The sequence below is a fragment of the Panicum virgatum genome, chromosome 1N (genome assembly GCF_016808335.1).
Source record: "Panicum virgatum strain AP13 chromosome 1N, P.virgatum_v5, whole genome shotgun sequence".
In the NCBI taxonomy this organism is placed as follows: Eukaryota; Viridiplantae; Streptophyta; class Magnoliopsida; order Poales; family Poaceae; genus Panicum; species Panicum virgatum.
In genome coordinates, this window is record NC_053145.1 from 1,020,398 (window position 1) to 1,043,127 (window position 22,730).

The 22,730-nt window shown below is 46.9% G+C and overlaps 1 pseudogene; it reads left to right on the forward strand.

Annotated features, from left to right (window-relative positions):
- Positions 1 to 21,342: 21,342 nt before the first annotated feature.
- LOC120654404 lies at positions 21,343 to 22,476 on the forward strand (annotated as a pseudogene).
- Positions 22,477 to 22,730: the final 254 nt, after the last annotated feature.

Genomic DNA, 22,730 nt, shown 5'->3' on the forward strand with positions numbered 1-22,730 from the left:
GTCATTTCCGGTCATGTGGCGCGAACAACCGGAGTCCATGATCCACCTGTTCTCCAAGCCTCCGACCAGCACATCAGTAGTGAGACAAAGGGTGAGCAAATGTCTCAACACTGGGGTTAGCAAAGTGAGAAATAAACCAGTGTCGAGCCATTTTCTCTACAGAAGGGTTAGCAAAACCAGACAAAGCATATCCCCCGTCCCGTCTACCGCGTGACTGACGATCACTACCACGAGGAAAGCGTGGAGCATCGAAACCAACTCCAAAGCCTCGGTCCCGTGGTCCATAGCCGTACTGAAAACGACCAGGAGCACGACCGGCAAAGCGACCACCCGCTGGAGCACGGTAACCACCACCGTCTCCCTGACCTCCACATACATGGCGCGCCCTAGCATCTTGCCTACCACCACGCTGAGAAGGACCATGCACCCGAGCAGAGTACATGTTCATGTTCCGTCTCTCCTGCTCTCTCTTCACAGCCCGCTTCCTCCTGAAGCAAAACTCCTCCAGGTGACCTTCCCTGTCACAGAACTCGCAGTGGTACCTCACCTCACACTTGGGAGGTGGAGGCCTAGCCTGCGGACGGGGAGGAGCAGCCCTCTTCTTCTGGGCAACCTGGGCTGTGGCAGCAGGGAGCGTGTCGAGGGGATTCCTCAGCGCATTGGGCTTTGGAACCCAAACCTGCTTCTGCGGAGGTGCTTTCGGTGGTTCTTTAAGCACACCATCCGCGAGGTCAACAAGCGAAGGCTGTGTGCTCGTGCTAGCAGTGTTTCCAGCAGCCTTGCCAATCTTACCATACAACCTGTCAAAATCTGACTTCGTGTATGTGTAACCGACCCCAAACCCATCACCACGCTTGAACTGCTTAATCATCATGCCCAACTGCGGCTCACTGCTAGAAACCCAACTCAGAATCGCCCTAAGGTATGTGTTCTCATTCTCCAAGTTGGCTTTCTCTACCGCAAGATTATCCAAATCAGAGATCAAACCAGGGCAAACAGAGCAGTCAATAGGTGAGCTAGACTCTACGACCTTAGTCTTTCCAAAAGACTTGATCAAAGCGTTCTTCTCCTCTAGCTCTGACCTAAGCATGGGACAAAGCTTACAAGCGCCAAGCAAAGCAGGCCTAGATCTAAACTCCTCTAGTTCACAAACAACAGTAGCAAACTTGGACTGCAAAGAAGCTAGATCAGACTTGAAGATAGAACACTCATCGCATTCAAGCACATCACTAACAATGGGAGCGTCCTTGACAAGTTCAAGCTCATGAGGCCTTGGCTAGCTCGTGAGACACATCAGAAAGTGAAGTCTTAGCAACATCTAAGTTCGCGACATTCTCATCATGCTTGGCACAGAGGGCAACAAGATCATTCATGTGAGATATGCAGCCAGCGCACTCATCCTCACTAGACTTCTCCCTAGCACCAGCCAACTCAGCCTTAAGCTTTCTACGCTCTCTAGCTGCTTCCTTAAGCAGCCTCTTCTGGTTGTCGAGAGCAGCGTACAACTCCCTAACCTCTGTATCAAGCAGGTCGATCGTGGAGTTTACCTCTGAATCGCTCTCGGATCCAGGAGAAGAGCCGGAGTGCGTCGGTGTAGCATGTCCACCCGAAGACGCACGAGCACCATCGGCTTCGCCCGCCATGGTGCAGAAGCTCTTGCGCCGACCGGCCGCCAAGCAAAGGCCGATGAAGCCGGTGGCTTCCTTGTCCCGCTTCTTCTTCTTCTTGTCATCATCGTCGGAGGTCGGTGAAGAAGAGCGATCGGTGTCGGAGCTCTTGTCGAGGTCGCTGAGCTGCGCCAGGAAGGCCTTCTGTGGCAGAACCGCCTAAATTATCCCGGCTCAAGTGCGTAAACCATCACCATAAAGGCAACATTAGCTTAAACGCACTTCAAACGGAACAATTTTTGGTCTGTCGGGTAACGTCCCGATACAACCACCGATTCTCGGATCGAACAAGCATACCCCGCACGAAGGCGAGTTTCAGAGATATTACAACCACAATTTTACAACACAGGCATATTAAAGATTACAAACCAGTTCAAAAGATTATTACAAAACCAACTTAAGTAAAACAGTTATACAAAACATAAGGGTAAGTTCAGAGTTTAAACAGCGGAAGGTAAAACATGACGGCTACAACACGTCGCAAAAATGGTACCAAGCCAGCCCAAGCAAGGTATCACTCGTCAAAGTTATTGCCGGCCGAAGACGTATCCCACTCTACGGACCAGCCAGGAGGCAACGAGCAAGGATAGGTCAAGCTAGCGATCTGATCCTCAAAACTCATACCTGAAAAAGGGTTTCAACAGCAAGGCTGAGTATTCTAATACTCAGCAAGACTTAACCGACAACGGTATAAGTAGCCCACCTTAGCTAGACTATGCAAGGCTTTGTAAGGCTCTGGTTTTCCTTTGCTGAAAAACAATAAAGAGTAGGTCCTTACTTTCAAGTTTTAGCTTCAAGATTCTAGTTGATTAACCATTCTATGTAAGCATCTACTAACCAAACATGGTGGAACTTCTAAGCAAACATCAAGATTAATAAGAATATTGTTGCTCTTATTACTCTGTGTGGCAAAGAGATCAAGCAGTCTCATTTCATCGTGAGAGGCGGACGATTCTGAATCGAAATTCAACCTTGCAAGGGTAACCTAGCACACACGTCTGGAATACCGTCGGGTCATTCCCAAACAACCGTTGACCTTTCTTTCCGGCTTGTGGATAGGGTCACTCTCCCCGACTACAGGGCTCCAAGGCCGAACCTTGTCCCTTGAAGTCGTAGTGTTGCGCAACATAATAATAAAACATATCCCTACTGAGAGAGTGAAAGGTATATCCACTCCCCGGTCCAATCGGCTACTAGGCTTGCCGCGTACCATATTTACGGCATGTGACTAGTACTTTCAAAAACTTAACCAGCACTACCACACACCGCGACCTTAGCAAGTTCATCAACACAGACGGGGTCTCACATAGGACATGATATCGAACACAACCCCGTCCGTCGTCCTTATATTGATAACAGAAAGTAAACAAGCAAATCCTATAAAGCTCGCGAGTGACAGGCAATCACTCGACTTTTACCGTTCCTATAAGCTTAGCAGATAGTCGAACTCAGTTCTAGTGTTCAGTACATAGGTTCCTAGGATCATGCATCTAGGGTTTCAATTCAAATCCTAAGAACTGTAAATGCACAAGTAAGTAATAACAGTAAATGATAATAATTTGAAATATGGGTTATGTCCGGGGCTTGCCTTCTCGGTAATTGCTAACTATTTCAGCGCTAGGCTCTTCCGAACTTTGGTTCGGGGCTTCAGTTAGTTCCGCAGTGTTTACTTGAGCTTCTAGATCACCTCCGTCAGATTCCGGGATCAACTCGTACGTCCCGTCCGATAAGGCAGTCGTGTCTATATGTAATGCAAGAACAACATTATAAACAAACATGGGCAATCGTTTACAGAATAGTTAAATAACAAATTTAACTACACAAGGCATCATGATCCACATCACAAAAGAAGTTAACTAACTTCATAAAATGAGGGGTGGTGATTCCCTATATAAATTAGCCATGGTTTGTAAATAAAACAACAACTCAGAGTACAAATAGTAATAAATTCTACCAAAATTACCCTAAACAGAACATTAACATACTAAGCTACCCTGCAAAAATCATGCCAAGACATGAAACCATTTAATCACAATAAATCATTTATGCAGGCAACACCTAGCACAAGCTTGAATTATACAGACTAAAATATAGCAAAGTAGAAGCTCACAATTTAACAGGAGATCTACACAGGGATGATTTATCTACTGTGAATTTCTCACGATTTTATCTACACAGAAATAATTCTGAGAAAATAAACAAAACAGACATCAGTTTAGAAAGATTAAATTTTAGCTCCTGTTCTAGCCAATAACTGAAGCTCAAACTTCCTGGACAAGTTAAGATATTCTAGATGAACACTCTGGAATATTTTCAGGATTTAACAAGAACAGAAACTGTTTATCATAAATAAAGTATACTAAACCAGGATTAAATCAAATAAAAAGCTACAACAAAGAACTGATCATGAAATTTTTATAGCAAAGCTAGTGTAACAAGAGTAAACTACCACCAAAATTTCAGAGCAATATCAGCTTTCAAGTATCACATAAGAAAAAGATTAAAGAACTAGTATTTATACACCTAGTAACACAAAACAACATCTACAGCAAAAACTTGCAACTAAAGCCTAACATATTATAGTTCTACTGCATAGAGCTCTTCAAGATGATTCCAAAACATCAAGATTTGCTAATTTACGAATTTTCTACGAATTGATATTGAATTTCAAAGATCACTGAAAAACATTGCAAACCAGTCCCTAAGGCACTATTGCAATGAGTCACTGACATCGCAGATAACCCCCTGGGTTTTCTCAAATTCAAGTACGCGGTCCTTGGGTCGGGTCAGAGAGGGGAGGCGAGGTTTCACCGGCCGTTTCTCGGCGAGGGGCTCACCGGCGGCGAGGGTGGAGGGGTGCGTGAGCCTCACAGGTTCAAGGCGCACCTCTGGGTGCTTGGAATCGAGGCTAGGGCAGTCGGAGAGGGGGTGTCGACGGCGAGCGGCGGCTTGCGGGCTCGGAGCACGGCGGCGGGGTGGCTCCGGTGGTGTTCGGGTGAGGGGAAATGGCCTAGGAGCTGCGCGAGGTCGAGGCGGTGCTAATGGTGGGGGATGTAGGGGTGGAGCGGGTCTGGGTTGGCGGCTCCGCGGTGGGGTGGAGCTCGCCGGGGTTCAAGCAGGGCGGCGGCGGCGTTCTGCGGCGTGGGAGCGAGGAGAGCGAAGAAGGGCGGTAGGAATTGGTTTCTAGGGTATTTGTAGGCCCAGGGCGCTCGCTAGAAGGGGACAGCGGCCACAGCAGCGGGCTCTCCACCGCGACGGCGAGGTGGCGGTGGCGCGGGCGCTTCTGGACTCGGCGGCGCGCGTGGCACGGCCGGGAGGCTCCAGCGCGAAGCAACAGGAGGGGGAGGAGCTCGCCCGCGACGCGTGGGAGCCAGCGCACGGCGAAGTAATGGCCGGGAAAGCCGGGAAGGCGCTCCACGGCGGCGCTGTCGGTGGCCGGCGGCGAGAAGCAGAGCAGGGGGTTGAGGTGGAAGAAAAGGGTCGTTTTGCAATTACCAAAAGTTCCAGAGACCCCACTGTAAAACAGTGATAACTTTTAAACCAAAGCTCAAATGAAAAAGTGCCCAACATGAAAGTTGTTCAATTTTTCAAGAGCTACAACTTTGATGTTGTGCAAAAATTTATTTGACCAAAGGATAGAGAGCTAAATTTGAAAACACAAGAGGGATTTTAAATTCTAGGAATTTTGTCTTTTTCAATGCAAAATCACTTCAAATGTAAACTTACAAGCAAAATGACTACCATGCATTAAATGCACTGAAATTTTGCACAAACACCCTCCACTAAAACTATAATTACACAAATAACTTTATAAAGGACCTCGCATAAAAACATAATTACACATATAACCTTTCATAATTACAAAAAGATCCTTTTTACGCATTTCAAGCACAAGATGCATAGCAACAAACACAATTACTGTGCAGACACCTATTTAATTACTGTGTAAACACCCGGGGTGTTACAGCCTTCCCCCCTAAAAGGAATCTCATCCCGAGATTACAGTAAGAAAAGGGTGCAACGACTTGGTACCTGGACTGGTTCTAAGAAAGTCGGGAAAGTTTCTTTGGAGAAAATTTTCAGTTTCCCAAGTAGCTTCTTCTACAGTATGCTGATTCCACTGGATTTTGTACATTTTAACTTTCTCCCTTCTAGTACTTCTTTCTTTTGTGTCAAGAATCTTGATTGGATACTCCGTATAAGATAGATCGGATTCAATCTCGATATCCTGTGGTTCAAGGATTTCAGTAGGTACCCTGGTGCACTTCCGAAGTTGTGATACATGGAAGACATCATGAACGGCGGCCAACTGAGAGGGAAGACGAAGTCGGTAGGCAACGGGTCCACAAGTTTCGATAATTTCAAATGGTCCGATGTATCGGGGTGCTAATTTCCCTTTTAAGCCAAAGCGTTGAACACCTTTAGTAGGAGATACTCACAAATATACAAAGTCTCCTACCTCGAATTGTAAAGGATCTCTTCTTTTGTCTGCATAACTTTTCTGTCTTGATTGGGCTGCTTTAAGATTAACCTGGATAACTCTGACTTGCTCCTTTGCCTCAGAGACTAAATCTGGCCCAAAAATTTTGCGTTCCCCTGCTTGGGACCAATTCAAAGGAGTTCGACACCTTCGACCGTATAATGCTTCAAATGGTGCCATTTGCAAGCTGGATTGATAGCTGTTATTGTATGAAAACTCTGCCAGTGCTAGACACTTAACCCAATTCTTGCCATATTGAATAACACATGCCCTCAACATGTTGATTCGTTCAGTTTGCCCATCTGTTTGTGGATGATAAGCTGAACTACGAATCAATTTTGTTCCAAGGGATTCCTGCATTTGCTCCCAGAAACGTGCTATAAACTGAGGCCCACGATCAGAAATAATCGTCTTTGGAATACCATGTAAACGAACAATCTGATCGAGATAAATCTCTGCGTACTTCTTGGCAGAATAAGTGGTGTGTACTGGAATAAAATGAGCGGTCTTGGTGAGTCTATCAACGATTACCCAAACAGAATCATGCTTATGAGGAGTAGTGGGTAAACCAACGATAAAATCCATACTGATGTCCTCCCATTTCCAGGATGGAATAGATAAAGGTTGGAGAGTACCAGCTACTTTCAAATGACTAGCTTTAACTCTTTGACAGACATCACACTCAGAAACATATCTGGCGATCTCTCTTTTCATTCGAGTCCACCAGAAATTTTGTTTGAGATCATGGTACATCTTGGTACCACCGGGATGAATCGAAAACTTCGATAGATGTGCTTCATCAAGGATTTGTTTTCTAAGCTCATGATTCTTGGGTACAACTAGTCGAGATTCAAACCATAAAACTCCTCTATGATCCACTCGGAAACATTTATACTTTGGTTCACCTTGTGATAACTTTTCCTTGATGACCTTGATACCCTCATCATGTAATTGCCCCATGATGATGCTATCATGAAGTGTAGGCTCCAGGGATATATGGTTCAAACTTCCTTGAGGTACCATTTTTAGGTTTAACTTCATCATTTCCTGGCATAAAGTTTCATTGAATGGTTCTACAGATAGACAATGGCATTGTGACTTGCGGCTGAGTGCATCCGCAACCACATTAGCCTTTCCTGGATGATAGTGCACTTCTAGATCATAATCCTTTATCAACTCTAGCCAGCGTCTCTGCCTCATGTTGAGATCAGCTTGAGTAAAGATATATTTGAGGCTCTTATGGTCAGTGTAAATATTACAGTGAGTTCCCATAAGATGATGTCTCCAAATCTTAAGAGCGTGAATGACAGCTGCTAATTCCAGATCATGGGTTGGATAATTCTTCTCATGATCCCGGAGAGCTCTTGATGCATAAGAGATAACCCGGTTGTCCTGCATAAGCACACAACCAAGTCCCGTACCCGACGCATCACAATAGACATCAAAAGGTTTAGTACTGTCCGGTGTAGACAATACTGGAGCGGTAGTTAATCTTGCTTTGAGAGTTTGGAAAGCTTCTTCACACTTATCATTCCAAACAAACTTCACTCCCTTCTTCAATAACTCCGTCATAGGCTTGGCTATTCTGGAGAAATCAGTAATGAATCGACGATAATATCCAGCTAAACCAAGAAAACTGCGAATTTGATGAACTGAAATAGGAGATTCCCAATCCATCACTTCTTGTACTTTAGTTGGATCAACAGATATACCGTCACTGGAGATAGTGTGACCTAAGAATTTCACACTGTCCAACCAAAATTCACACTTGGAGAATTTGGCATAAAGATGATGATCTCGTAATCGTTGGAGAACGATACGCAAATGTTCAGCATGATCTTCTTCATTCTTGGAGTAGATCAAGATATCGTCAATGAAAACCACGACGAATTTATCCAGCTCCGGCATGAAGACTGAATTCATCAAGTACATAAAATATGCTGGGGCGTTGGTAAGACCAAAAGACATAACCAAATATTCATATAATCCATATCTGGTAGAGAAAGCAGTCTTTGGAATATCACAAGGCTTGATCTTTATTTGATGGTAGTCAGAACGAAGATCAATCTTAGAGAAAACCTTAGCTCCAGCTAACTGATCAAATAGAATATCAATGCGGGGAAGAGGATACTTGTTTTTAATAGTGACCGCATTGAGTGGTCGATAATCAACACATAGCCTCAAACTATTGTCTTTCTTCTTCACAAACAGGGCTGGACATCCCCAGGGTGAAGAACTTGGACGTATAAAACCTTTGTCAAGAAGGTCTTGGAGTTGGACTTTCAATTCTGCTAATTCATTTGGAGGCATTCGGTACGACCTCTTAGAAATAGGGGCGGTACCGGGTTGAAGTTCGATAACAAACTCGATGTCTCTATCAGGAGGCATTCCAGGTAAATCATCTGGAAATACATCCGCATACTCCCACACAATAGGGATATCTTCAAGTTTAATTTCTTTTGCGGCATAAGCACAAGAGTTAATGTACTCTCGTTGTGGTAGATAGAGTATGGTGGCTCCTTGATGTGGTGAATCTATCTCGACAGCTCGGGAAGAGATATCTAACAGTACTTTATGTTTAGTCATCCAATCCATGCCCAGAATAACATCCATGCCTTCTAAATTCATTAAGATTAAATCTGTCTTGATCAATTTACTACCCAGATTAATTGGCACATGTCTAGTGATTTGATTGGAAGCTATCTTCCCACCAGGAGTTGTTATCATAAAAGATCCCTTAGTATGACAAAAGTCCAATCCTACTCTTGCTCCAAATTTTGCACTTATAAAACTATGAGTTGCACCAGAATCAAATAATATGACTGCGGGTTTATTGTGGATAGAGAAAGTACCCGTCATAACTGGTGCTCCTGCTGGAAGGTCTGCAAGAGTAGTGAAATTAACTCGCCCTTGCCGGACTTGCACCAGTTGCCTCTTGCCCTTGCCCTTGTTGTTGTTGTTGTTGTTGTTGTTGTTGTTGTTGTTGTTGTTCTGATTAGAGTTTTGCCCTGGATTATTCCTTCTGGGTTGTGGACAATTCTTGGCAAAATGAGAAGCACTGCCGCAGTTGAAACATCGATTATTACTATTCCCACTATTGAACTGTGGGGCATTCGGCCTTGGGCTAAACTGCTGCTGTTGCTGTTGCTGAGGCACTGGAGGTCTGAATCCTCCTTGTTGCTGAGGCGGCCTAAAGACAAACCAACCCACTGGGGCATTTCTTTGTGGAGGCCTTGGTGGAGTATTTTGCACCAGGCGATACCTCGGTGGCTGGGCACTCGAGGGTCCCGTTGGTGCCTTCCGCTTTTTCTCAGCACGATGTGCAGCAATACAATCTTCCTGTGTAATGGCCATATTAACCAGCTCATTATAGGTATTGGGCCGAACCAAGTTTAAACGTTCTTTGAGCTTAGTATTGAGGCCACGACGGAAACGATCACGTTTCTTGGCATCAGTATCAGCATGATGACCCGCATATTGGCACAGATGATTGAAGGTCTGTGCATATTGAAGAACAGTGCGGGTTCCCTGATCTAGAGCCAAGATTTCATTCAACTTTCTTTCCATTAGTCCATCCGGAATATGATGTGATCTGAATGCAGTTCTGAATTCCTCCCAAGATATGATATGTTCAGCAGGCTGCATTTCACAATAATTATCCCACCATATACGTGCAGGACCGCGAAGCTGTTGGGCGGCAAAGGGGGCCTTGTTCGCATCAATACATGGTACCGCTAACAAAGCAAACTTGGAATTGATTGTACGAAGCCAAGCATCGGCATCCAATGGGTCATCAGCTTTGCTGAAAAGTGGAGGTTGGGTACCAAAGAATTCCTGGTAACCCGCTGGTTGTGCCTCCCTTCCTCCATACTGTTGGCGTGGCTGATTTTGTTGCCCTTGGACTAGCTGGCGAAGCAGCTCTGTTTGCATGGCCATTAACTCGGCCAGATTCGACGGGGGTGGCGGTGGTTGTTGAGATCCACTGCCATTTTCACAACCGAAGCCATCAGGAGTTCCGCGTGTATGACCAACCATCTGTAATCATGGAAGACATCCATTAGATACATATTTCTCGCTTCCAAAATCAATGGTACATGCAATGATCATACATTTGGATAAAACAAAATCAGCAAAAATGTAACTAGATGCGGTGTAGCACAATGTGCACAACACATAAATGTGCAACCCACAAAAATCAAAACTGGTCAGCTGCTAGATAGCTTCATGCTCCATCGTATAGAGACTCAATGCTGAGAGCAAAGGGTAAAGAAAATAATCTATCAATTCGCTCTTCATCGCTATGTGCTATGTTGCTAAACAACAGAGATCATAGAAGGGGTTGGACTAAAATTTAGTCTCACAGATTCAACATGCTAACATTTGATGAGCACATATGCCACAAAAATTTGCAACCTCTTGTATTCATCAAATGGCGTGAAAATGCACAAATAAAGAGATTTGCTAAGTAGAAAGATTATTATTTCCAAACTGGTAGTCGCTACTTATATTACATCCAAAGCAGCCTTGTTCTTACAACCTAACATCACTTAACCTTACCACATATAATACAACAAGTGGTACTCCTCCCTAAGGCTATTTTACAATAACATCTTCCCTATATACATATGCTACAACAAGAGAACACAACTATCTAGGACAAGTCTAAGACGCCTAGAAGTCGTCGAGGTTGCCCACAGAAGAGGCACTACCGGAAGAAGAGTCGTCCGGCTGAGGGTTAGGCTCAGCAAGTGCGTGCTCTGAATCTAAGTCAGATACTCCCTCAATCTCCTCTGGGTCCTCCTCTGCTGCTGCAGGCTCAGCTGGGGCATCTAGTTGCTCCTGGAGCATACCAACATGTGCTAAAGCATCAGCCCAATCTGCTTGCAGCTCATTCACCTGCGCCTGAAGAAAACCGATAACTGTGTTGCGCTGCTCTATCTCAGCACCATACTCCATAGCCTGATGCTCAAACTGTGCAATAGCAGTGTCCCTCCCAGCAACGGCATCCTGAAGTCCCTCAATCTGAATATCCTTCAAACGAAGGCCTCGCTGAAAACTCTGGGCCAAGTCTATCACCTGGTCCATGTGTCGCTGTTGAAGTATCTGGTAATGAGACTGAGCATTCATATATCTGACTACTGCCTCGATAGTCTCATCCGCTACATCTCCAATCAAGTGCCCAAAGTGTGTGACTCTGAACAGCCACTCTGCATCGCCAGTACGGACTGCTGGAAACAAACCAATAGGATATGCTGCTACCTCCTCGGGATGGTGCTCACAAAAAGTGGTGATAGCGTTGAGAGCTGCTTTCTCAAAAGCATCCACAAGACGGTACCCAATCACCTCAATCTCAATCGGTGGCCACTCCAAGGTGGGGTGCTGAGGAATGATCATCTTAACTCTGTTCTTCTTAATTCCATCCTCCGAAAACTGGCGTCCTACTGGGGTGGATCTGGGTAGTGGAAGATACGAAGTGAATCCCAAAGAATCCTCGGAAAACCCTCCCAGTACAGACAATCGGTATGAGCATTTCCCTCCTCATCCCAAAAGATCTGGGAACAAGTCGCCATCTGAATCAAAAAGGATTCAAATGTGAGTAATATAATTATCTCAAGACTTCTCAAATAAAGCTTTAAGAAGACTACGGTAAAACAAATGTGACTCTAATTCACAAGATGATATGATTCCAACTCAAAGAATAATAAACCACAATTGGTACTGGTTCATCATTTGAGATTCTAAGGAATGAAAAGATCCTTATAACAACAAGATGGGGCTTAGGAGGAAGGCATGACTCGAAACCATATTTTTCAACCAAGAAAGTCTAAGCATTTAACAAGCATGCTCCTAAAATCAAAATTTCACTCACTCATGTTTTAAGCACACTAACACTTATCTATGAGGATTCATACTAGAAATTCCTTACAAAGCTTATGTAACAACTTCACAGACTAGGAACCAAAGTAAACATCAACCAATATGCATGCATGTCCTAACCGTCCTCACAAGATAAACAATTGCCAACTATCATTGGGCTTACGTGGTTAGCACGGTGGCATACATAAATACGGCTCTCCCTATATAACTAGTCGATACATTCTAACCGTTCTTAACTTATCGAATCGTGGTTAGTGTACCTGCAGAAGATTGACAAAACATAAATATATAACCCCAATGAACCTTTCATGCCAGCACTCATGAAAGCATTCCCAAACATTACCGCTCACTATAGAAGCGGCAGCCATACAATTTCCGCCGTATGGCCAACGTTAGCATACGCTACTCAGAGGCGTATTCACAAGTTTCTTTACTCCCAATATAGTCGATCGAGATCGGTATATTGGCAGCAGCTCAAGTAAGTCACTGCTTGAGCGCAGCGTTCGGTTCGCATCGCCGACGGGAAGGTCAGACTCCCTCAGCTGACTGAGGATCCTTACCATCTTACCTTACGTAGGTGCGTCGTTACAAGAATTAAGAGTTGCTTGTGAGTATGGTTTGACAAAATGTAAAGTGCTGGAAGTCAGATAACATAAACCATACAAAAATAACCACCTAGTAATTCCCATAAATTCCCTAGGACTTTACGTTCTAAACACAACTCTTAACGAATCCAACGTAGTTTTCCGAAAATCTTTATGGTTCCAATTTTATATGGAAAGCGATTTTTAAGGTTCCAACACCTCTGGTATATGCTTGTAGCTCTGATGCCAGCTGTGGCAGAACCGCCTAAATTATCCCGGCTCAAGTGCGTAAACCATCACCATAAAGGCAACATTAGCTTAAATGCACTTCAAACGGAACAATTTTTGGTCTGTCGGGTAACGTCCCGATACAACCACCGATTCTCGGATCGAACAAGCATACCCCGCACGAAGGCGAGTTTCAGAGATATTACAACCACAATTTTACAACACAGGCATATTAAAGATTACAAACCAGTTCAAAAGATTATTACAAAACCAACTTAAGTAAAACAGTTATACAAAACATAAGGGTAAGTTCAGAGTTTAAACAGCGGAAGGTAAAACATGACGGCTACAACACGTCGCAAAAATGGTACCAAGCCAGCCCAAGCAAGGTATCACTCGTCAAAGTTATTGCCGGCCGAAGACGTATCCCACTCTACGGACCAGCCAGGAGGCAACGAGCAAGGATAGGTCAAGCTAGCGATCTGATCCTCAAAACTCATACCTGAAAAAGGGTTTCAACAGCAAGGCTGAGTATTCTAATACTCAGCAAGACTTAACCGACAACGGTATAAGTAGCCCACCTTAGCTAGACTATGCAAGGCTTTGTAAGGCTCTGGTTTTCCTTTACTGAAAAACAATAAAGAGTAGGTCCTTACTTTCAAGTTTTAGCTTCAAGATTCTAGTTGATTAACCATTCTATGTAAGCATCTACTAACCAAACATGGTGGAACTTCTAAGCAAACATCAAGATTAATAAGAATATTGTTGCTCTTATTACTCTGTGTGGCAAAGAGATCAAGCAGTCTCATTTCATCGTGAGAGGCGGACGATTCTGAATCGAAATTCAACCTTGCAAGGGTAACCTAGCACACACGTCTGGAATACCGTCGGGTCATTCCCAAACAACCGTTGACCTTTCTTTCCGGCTTGTGGATAGGGTCACTCTCCCCGACTACAGGGCTCCAAGGCCGAACCTTGTCCCTTGAAGTCGTAGTGTTGCGCAACATAATAATAAAACCTATCCCTACTGAGAGAGTGAAAGGTATATCCACTCCCCGGTCCAATCGGCTACTAGGCTTGCCGTGTACCATATTTACGGCATGTGACTAGTACTTTCAAAAACTTAACCAGCACTACCACACACCGCGACCTTAGCAAGTTCATCAACACAGACGGGGTCTCACATAGGACATGATATCGAACACAACCCCGTCCGTCGTCCTTATATTGATAACAGAAAGTAAACAAGCAAATCCTATAAAGCTCGCGAGTAACAGGCAATCACTCGACTTTTACCGTTCCTATAAGCTTAGCAGATAGTCGAACTCAGTTCTAGTGTTCAGTACATAGGTTCCTAGGATCATGCATCTAGGGTTTCAATTCAAATCCTAAGAACTGTAAATGCACAAGTAAGTAATAACAGTAAATGATAATAATTTGAAATATGGGTTATGTCCGGGGCTTGCCTTCTCGGTAATTGCTAACTATTTCAGCGCTAGGCTCTTCCGAACTTTGGTTCGGGGCTTCAGTTAGTTCCGCAGTGTTTACTTGAGCTTCTAGATCACCTCCGTCAGATTCCGGGATCAACTCGTACGTCCCGTCCGATAAGGCAGTCGTGTCTATATGTAATGCAAGAACAACATTATAAACAAACATGGGCAATCGTTTACAGAGTAGTTAAATAACAAATTTAACTACACAAGGCATCATGATCCACATCACAAAAGAAGTTAACTAACTTCATAAAATGAGGGGTGGTGATTCCCTATATAAATTAGCCATGGTTTGTAAATAAAACAACAACTCAGAGTACAAATAGTAATAAATTCTACCAAAATTACCCTAAACAGAACATTAACATACTAAGCTACCCTGCAAAAATTATGCCAAGACATGAAACCATTTAATCACAATAAATCATTTATGCAGGAAACACCTAGCACAAGCTTGAATTATACAGACTAAAATGTAGCAAAGTAGAAGATCAAAATTTAACAGGAGATCTACACAGGGATGATTTATCTACTGTGAATTTATCACGATTTTATCTACACAGAAATAATTCTGAGAAAATAAACAAAACAGACATCAGTTTAGAAAGATTCAATTTTAGCTCCTGTTCTAGCCATTAACTGATGCTCAAACTTCTTGGACAAGTTAAGATATTCTAGATGAACACTCTGGAATATTTTCAGGATTTACCAAGAACAGAAACTATTTATCATAAATAAAGTATACTAAACCAGGATTAAATCAAATAAAAAGCTACAACAAAGAACTGATCATGAAATTTTTATAGAAAAGCTAGTGTAACAAGAGTAAACTACCACCAAAATTTCAGAGCAATATCAGCTTTCAAGTATCACATAAGAAAAAGATTAAAGAACTAGTATTTATACACCTAGTAACACAAAACAACATCTACAGCAAAAACTTGCAACTAAAGCCTAACATATTATAGTTCTACTGCATAGAGCTCTTCAAGAGGATTCGAAAACATCAAGATTTGCTAATTTACGAATTTTCTACGAATTGATATTGAATTTCAAAGATCACTGAAAAACATTGCAAACCAGTCCCTAAGGCACTATTGCAATGAGTCACTGACATCGCAGATAACCCCCTGGGTTTTCTCAAATTCAAGTACGCGGTCCTTGGGTCGGGTCAGAGAGGGGAGGCGAGGTTTGACCGGCCGTTTCCCGGCGAGGGGCTCACCGGCGGCGAGGGTGGAGGGGTGCGTGAGCCTCACAGGTTCAAGGCGCACCTCTGGGTGCTTGGAATCGAGGCTAGGGCAGTCGGAGAGGGGGTGTCGACGGCGAGCGGCGGCTTGCGGGCTCGGAGCACGGCGGCGGGGTGGCTCCGGTGGTGTTCGGGTGAGGGGAAATGGCCTAGGAGCTGCGCGAGGTCGAGGCGGTGCTAATGGTGGGGGATGTAGGGGTGGAGCGGGTCTGGGTTGGCGGCTCCGCGGTGGGGTGGAGCTCGCCGGGGTTCAAGCAGGGCGGCGGCGGCGTTCTGCGGCGTGGGAGCGAGGAGAGCGAAGAAGGGCGGTAGGAATTAGTTTCTGGGGTATTTGTAGGCCCAGGGCGCTCGCTAGAAGGGGACGGCGGCCACAGCAGCGGGCTCTCCACCGCGACGGCGAGGTGGCGGTGGCGCGGGCGCTTCTGGACTCGGCGGCGCGCGTGGCACGGCCGGGAGGCTCCAGCGCGAAGCAACAGGAGGGGGAGGAGCTCGCCCGCGACGCGTGGGAGCCAGCGCACGGCGAAGTAATGGCCGGGAAAGCCGGGAAGGCGCTCCACGGCGGCGCTGTCGGTGGCCGGCGGCGAGAAGCAGAGCAGGGGGTTGAGGTGGAAGAAAAGGGTCGTTTTGCAATTACCAAAAGTTCCAGGGACCCCACTGTAAAACAGCGATAACTTTTAAACCAAAGCTCAAATGAAAAAGTGCCCAACATGAAAGTTGTTCAATTTTTCAAGAGCTACAATTTTGATGTTGTGCAAAAATTTATTTGACCAAAGGATAGAGAGCTAAATTTGAAAACACAAGAGGGATTTTAAATTCTAGGAATTTTGTCTTTTTCAATGCAAAATCACTTCAAATGTAAACTTACAAGCAAAATGACTACCATGCATTAAATGCACTGAAATTTTGCACAAACACCCTCCACTAAAACTATAATTACACAAATAACTTTATAAAGGACCTCGCATAAAAACATAATTACACATATAACCTTTCATAATTACCAAAAGATCCTTTTTACGCATTTCAAGCACAAGATGCATAGCAACAAACACAATTACTGTGCAGACACCTATTTAATTACTGTGTAAACACCCGGGGTGTTACACCTTCTCCCGCTTCTTGGCCTTGTACTGGAAGCGCTTCTTGAGCGACTCCTTGTCGAAGCGTCCTCCCCGGTCACGACTGCGGTGCTTGTGGCGCCGACGCTCCTTGTTGGAGCCTCCCTCGTTGCGGTCACGGTGGCGGTAGTAGTCGAAGGAGTTGTTCTGTCCACCGCCGGACTTCTTGGGGCAATCGGCGATGAAGTGGTTCAAATCACCGCAGTTGTAGCACCCGGGGTTCTTCTTCCTCTGCCTGTTGTGGTAGACGCGCTGGAACTTGCTGATGAGGAGGCACAAGTCGTCATCGCCCAGCGTCTCCAGCTGCTCATCTGAAACAGAAGGCAAAGAGGCAAGAGAAAAGCCAAGAGCAGAGTTAGCGTTAGAGCTCGATCCAACTGGGCCAGTCACAAGAGCGACGCTCTTGGAAGGAGGGGCACCATTGAGCTTGGCTCGTGTCTGGTTATCCACCTCTGTGGCCTTGAGCTTGCTGAAAAGCTCGTTCACCGTCAGAGTCTCATAGCCAGCAGACTCAATGATGGTGTTCACCTTGAGATCCCACACTAAGCGATTAAGTGCGTAGAGCAACTTGAGAGCCTTCTGGTGCTCTGTGTACTCAAGAGCATCAGCAGATTTGTTCGCATTGACTTTGTTCACAATCGACTGAAAACGACTGAACATCAAGTCAATGCTCTCACCCGGCTCTTGTGTGAAGGTCTCGTATTCACGCCGGTGAGTCTCGAACAGTCTGGCCTTCACCTGAGGTGTGCCCTCGTGGTAGTTCTCAAGGCACGTCCAAATTTTGTGGGCTTCCTGAAAACCCTGGACGCGTGAGAACTCCGCACGAGAAACGCCAGCGAACAAGGCATTGACGGCCTTGGCGTTAGCCTCGTGCTGGGTCACCTGGAGAGGTGTGGTCCGAACAGCAAGCACCTCGTAAAGCTGGTTCGTGGTAATCTCCCAGACATCGGCTCCCATGCTCTGCAGGAAGGCTCTCATGCGAACCTTCCAGTAGGCATAATCCTCATCGGAAAACACCGGGATCTTACTAAGACTCGCCATGGTCGCCGAGTGGTTTTCGAACCGGTTAAGGTATTGAAAACCTCAACCAAGCTCTGATACCAATTGAGGGACCGAAACCGGCGACCAGAGGGGGGGGGTAAATGGGAGCCGATCAAAATTTCTTCGAAATTCGAATCGTCGGCCTATGTCCCAAAATCACCCAAGCCCTCAAGCGTTCCGACCAAAGTTTGGAGTAGCTATTGAAAAGCTAAACCAACACAAAAGGCCTCGAACGTGCGAGCGTAACCACGAAGCAAATCGAAAGCGAATCGAGAGAAACCGCAGAGCTGATCTGCCAGGACCGGTCTGACCGGTGTACTGGACCGGTCTGACTGGTCGCGGCTGTTCAAAAACTAGCAGACCGGTCTGACCGGTCTCACCCACCGGTCTGATCGGTGTCGTCCAGAAAACCCGCAAACAAACCTTCAAACCATGAATCTCGAGCAAACGAAGTCCAAATCCAACCAAACTTGGAGGAAAGCTTCGTAACTACCCCGTGAACATATCCCCAAAAGATCTCACCCAAAAGATTTACGGATCGAGAGAAATCGAGGAAAGATCAAAGAGGATTGGGGTTTTCTCAAGAACACAAAATCGCCAATTCGTGAGAACCCATGATTCCAGGGGGTTTAGCACTAGGCTATATGAATAGGAATCGTTCCAAAGAGTTCATCAAACCACGAAATCAAGGGTTGGTCTCCTCCAAACAAGAAACACACCAAAAGAGGAGAATTGAACCCAAAACGCAAGAGAGAGAAGGGGAGGACGAGATGCTCAGCACACACAAGTGAATCTCAAATAAATTTCATCCATTAATTCTCAGAGGAATTCACCTATACAACAGCTAGAGCCATCCGCCCATCATCCACCCACTAGATTGAAGAGAATAGCTATAATCTAAACTCCCTTTGCGTTGAAGACCTTGGCCCTAACCTGAGCAGGGGGAAGGGGGAAGGAAAAACCGAAAAGGACTCAAGAGACTCAAAGCCCTCCACCTGGAGAAGGGGGGGCTTTTATACCTGGCTGCTGCGGCCAGACCGGTCAGACCGGTCGGGTCTGTAGCAGCCTGCTGTACAGACTCGATCGACGGCGGAGCTTCTTTCTTCGACTCGAAGTCTTTGATGCGATGCCGCCACGTCGACGAAGTACCAGTCCGCGGTTTTGGAGGGTCCGCGAAACCCGGGTAGATGGCCGGTTTTGAGAAAACCGCCAAAACTCCACGCGCGGGAAGATTCCCGCCTCCACGCCGTGGCCCTAGACGCCGTTCCCGCCTCGGCCTTCTGACGGCCCTAGACGCCGCCCGACGCCCGTTACCTCCTCGCCCGCAGCGAGGCCCTAGACGCCGTCGACGCCCGTCGCCTCCGTCAGTCCCGAGACCGACGCCCGTGCCTCCACGACTTGGCGTCTTCAACCGCCGTCTGCCTCATTGGTTTTGTGGCGCAAACTAAGAAACTCGCCTTCCGTCGCCGCTTGCGCCCTCGATCCAGGAATGGACGCCACAGCTGCCGCCCGGCCTGAGCTCCGGTCCTGGCTGCCCTTCACCGCCGTCCACCGCATGGTCCATCGGCCACAGCACCTCCACGGCAGCTCTCCGTCGACACTTGACGCCCGTGTACCTGCAATCCAAAGACCAAGCGACGATCACACCGCACGGTTGACAATTCACTCATCACAGGCAGAATAGAGTACTCTCATTCCTCACTTTAATTATCTCTGTTTCTCCTAAAAGCTATTTTCTTTTTTGTTGTGTCTCAACAACTAATTACCTATATACTTCCTCCATCTTAATTTATTAGTCGTTTTGGTTAAATATGTAGATGCATAACAAAGGCTATGAATATAGAAAAATCAAAACTACTAATAATTTTGGACAAAGTGAATATATATATTGGAATACCAATTCAATTAATCCTATTGCATAAGAGGTCATTTTATTTCGCATTTGTTGTCCCCTTCCATTCCCGGCCCTGTGCTCGATGAGTAGGCAGCGTGTAGCTAGCTTGTTCATCCCATGCCGTCAGGTCACACTCACACGGTTGGTTGTAGCTAGCTGATCCAGCAGGAGCTAGCTCGCTAAGCTAGATGCATTGTCGTCGCCTGTCAGGGTCGGCATACGTGTGTCGTCGTTTGCAGATATTGATTCCAAAGTCTGATCGACACCCAGCAGACCGATGGATTGCATTCAAGCATTATTGTCGTCGTCTCCAATTCTTCTTTGCACCATGCTGCTGTAATTGTGGCCGTTCGATACCGGCAAAAGATGTTTTTTGTAGGCTAACACATATAGACTATTATCGTCTATATTCTGAAAATTCCCAATAACAAGCTGATGCTGCACTACACTGATGGATCTGACCAAGTTCTCAACTTGCGTGCATCCACTGAAAGTCTGAAACAACCAGCTGCTGAATTTCATGTATGTAACGACCCGGCCCGGGATAACGGCTAAGATCTACTCTTCAAGTTGAGTAAACCACACCTACTAATTAATCCTCTTGCGCTTTCGTCCTCGCTTCGCGCAAAAAAGATCGATCCGGAATTAATTAGCTTCCCGCGACCGGCTATTTAAGCTGGTCTGTTTCGTTCTCAACTTTCAGTATGGGATCATCGTTCCGAGCTACAGTGTTCCGCGATGAACAGTACCCCGTCGATACAGTACCAGACGTGCTACAGTACCCGAGCTACAGTACCGAGATTGGGTCCGGCCCAATCCAGCTACAGTGCCCGAGCTATAGTACCCTCGTCTGCTACAGTAACATCGGCCCAGCACTATTCATTTTTGGCCCACTGGGCCAATGGGCTGATCTGTTACAATGTACGGCAGCAGGACGAGATGAGGACGACGAGCATGCAGTAAAGCTCGATCTTTCTGGTGTAGCGATGAACAGAACATTAAAGACTGAACACTACTATCTGTAGAAGCGAGCGAGGCACAGGCGCACAGCTACGAATGACCAAGACGACGACCTTGCCGGATTTGCGTTGCCGACCCCGAGCAGGCGGTGACCCCGGCCGGCTTGTTGTCCTGATCCTTGGAGGATTCCATGGCCATGCATGGGAAGTCAAGGAGAAGAGGACGCCCTCTCACTCCCCCCAAGCTGCAGCGTCCGTCTCTGGAGATGGAGATGCGGCGCGCAGGTACGCTTCTCCTCCAACAAATTAAAGCTCTAAGCCTCTGACTTTAATGTGATCTATGAGCTAGTATTCTAACCTCTCATCTTGCAGCACTCCTCTCTTTTCTCTCCAGCGCAGTTTCAACGCTCCAGCTCAGCTGCAGCCTCGCAGTCGCGCAGCTCATCTCTCTGGCTCTTGCTGTTTCTGTTCCACCATTTACATAATAAATAAATATACTAATGATGACAGCTTGACAAGGTTATCGATCGATCCTGTCGTCTCATCAGCCTATAGTCGACCGTACTTATCCATGGCCCCAAAGGCCAAGCACCGGTTCAGCCCTCACTGTCAGGCGAGCCCAACTCGTACGCTTGCCGTACATACCAGCAGACACTGACTGCTAATCCCAGTTTTATTTGCAAAATGTCAACTCCACCACGAGCTATAAATACCGATCAACCCAGTGCAGGGCGAAGCATCCCAAGGACCCTACCCTTCCCAGTGATCGATTAGCTTCAGCAGCTACCGATCGAGAGCAGCTAGCTAGCTACCTATGGTGGACTCGTCGATCGGCGCGCCGGGGAGCTCGCTGCACGGCATGACGGGGCGCGAGCCGACGTTCGCCTTCTCGACGGAGGATACCGCGATCACGAGCAAGTTCGACCTGCCGGTGGACTCTGAGCACAAGGCCAAGACCATCCGGCTCTTCTCCTTCGCCAACCCGCACATGCGGACCTTCCACCTCTCGTGGATCTCCTTCTTCACCTGCTTCGTCTCCACCTTCGCCGCGGCGCCGCTGGTTCCCATCATCCGCGACAACCTCAACCTCACCAAGGACGGCATCGGCAACGCCGGCGTCGCCTCCGTGTCCGGGTCCATCTTCTCCCGTCTCACCATGGGCGCCATCTGCGACCTCCTCGGCCCGCGCTACGGCTGCGCGTTCCTTATCATGCTCGCCGCGCCCACCGTGTTCTGCATGTCGCTCATCGACAGTGCCGCGGGCGACGTTCGTGTCGTGCCAGTACTGGATGAGCACCATGTTCAACAGCAAGATCATCGGCACCGTCAACGGGATGGCCGCCGGCTGGGGCAACATGGGCGGCGGCGCCACGCAGCTCATCATGCCGCTCGTCTACGACGTCATCCGCAAGTGCGGCGCCACGCCCTTCACGGCGTGGCGTCTCGCCTACTTCGTGCCGGGATCGCTGCACATCCTGATGGGCATCCTGGTGCTCACCCTCGGGCAGGACCTCCCCGACGGCAACCTCAGGACGCTGCAGAAGAAGGGTGACGTCAACAAGGACAAGTTCTCCAAGGTGATGTGGTACGCGGTCACCAACTACCGGACATGGATCGGAGTGGACCGAGGAGGAGAAGAGCAAGGGCCTCCACAGCGCCAGCCTCAAGTTCGCCGAGAACAGCCGCTCCGAGCGCGGAAGGCGCAACGTGATCGAGGCCACCGCCGCCGCCACGCCGCCAAACAACACGCCGGAGCACGTCTGAGGCGTACAGTAAGCGTAGGCGCCGGCATGCCGTTGGTGCCCATGATCTCTGAATGTTCCTATATGTGGGACCGAAGCCGGCGACCAGAGGGAGGTGAATGGGAGCCGATCAAAATTTCTTCGAAATTCGAATCGTCGGCCTATGTCCCAAAATCGCCCAAGCCCTCAAGCGTTCTGGCCAAAGTTTGGAGTAGCTATTGAAAAGCTAACCCAACACAAGAGGCAACGAACGAACGAGCGAAACCACGAAGCGAAACGGAAGCGAATCGGGAAAACTGCAGAACTGATCTGCCAGGACCGGTCTGACCGGTGCGCTGGACCGGTCTGACCGGTCGTGCCTACCGGTCTGACCTGTAGCACCCAGAAAACCCCCGAGAAAT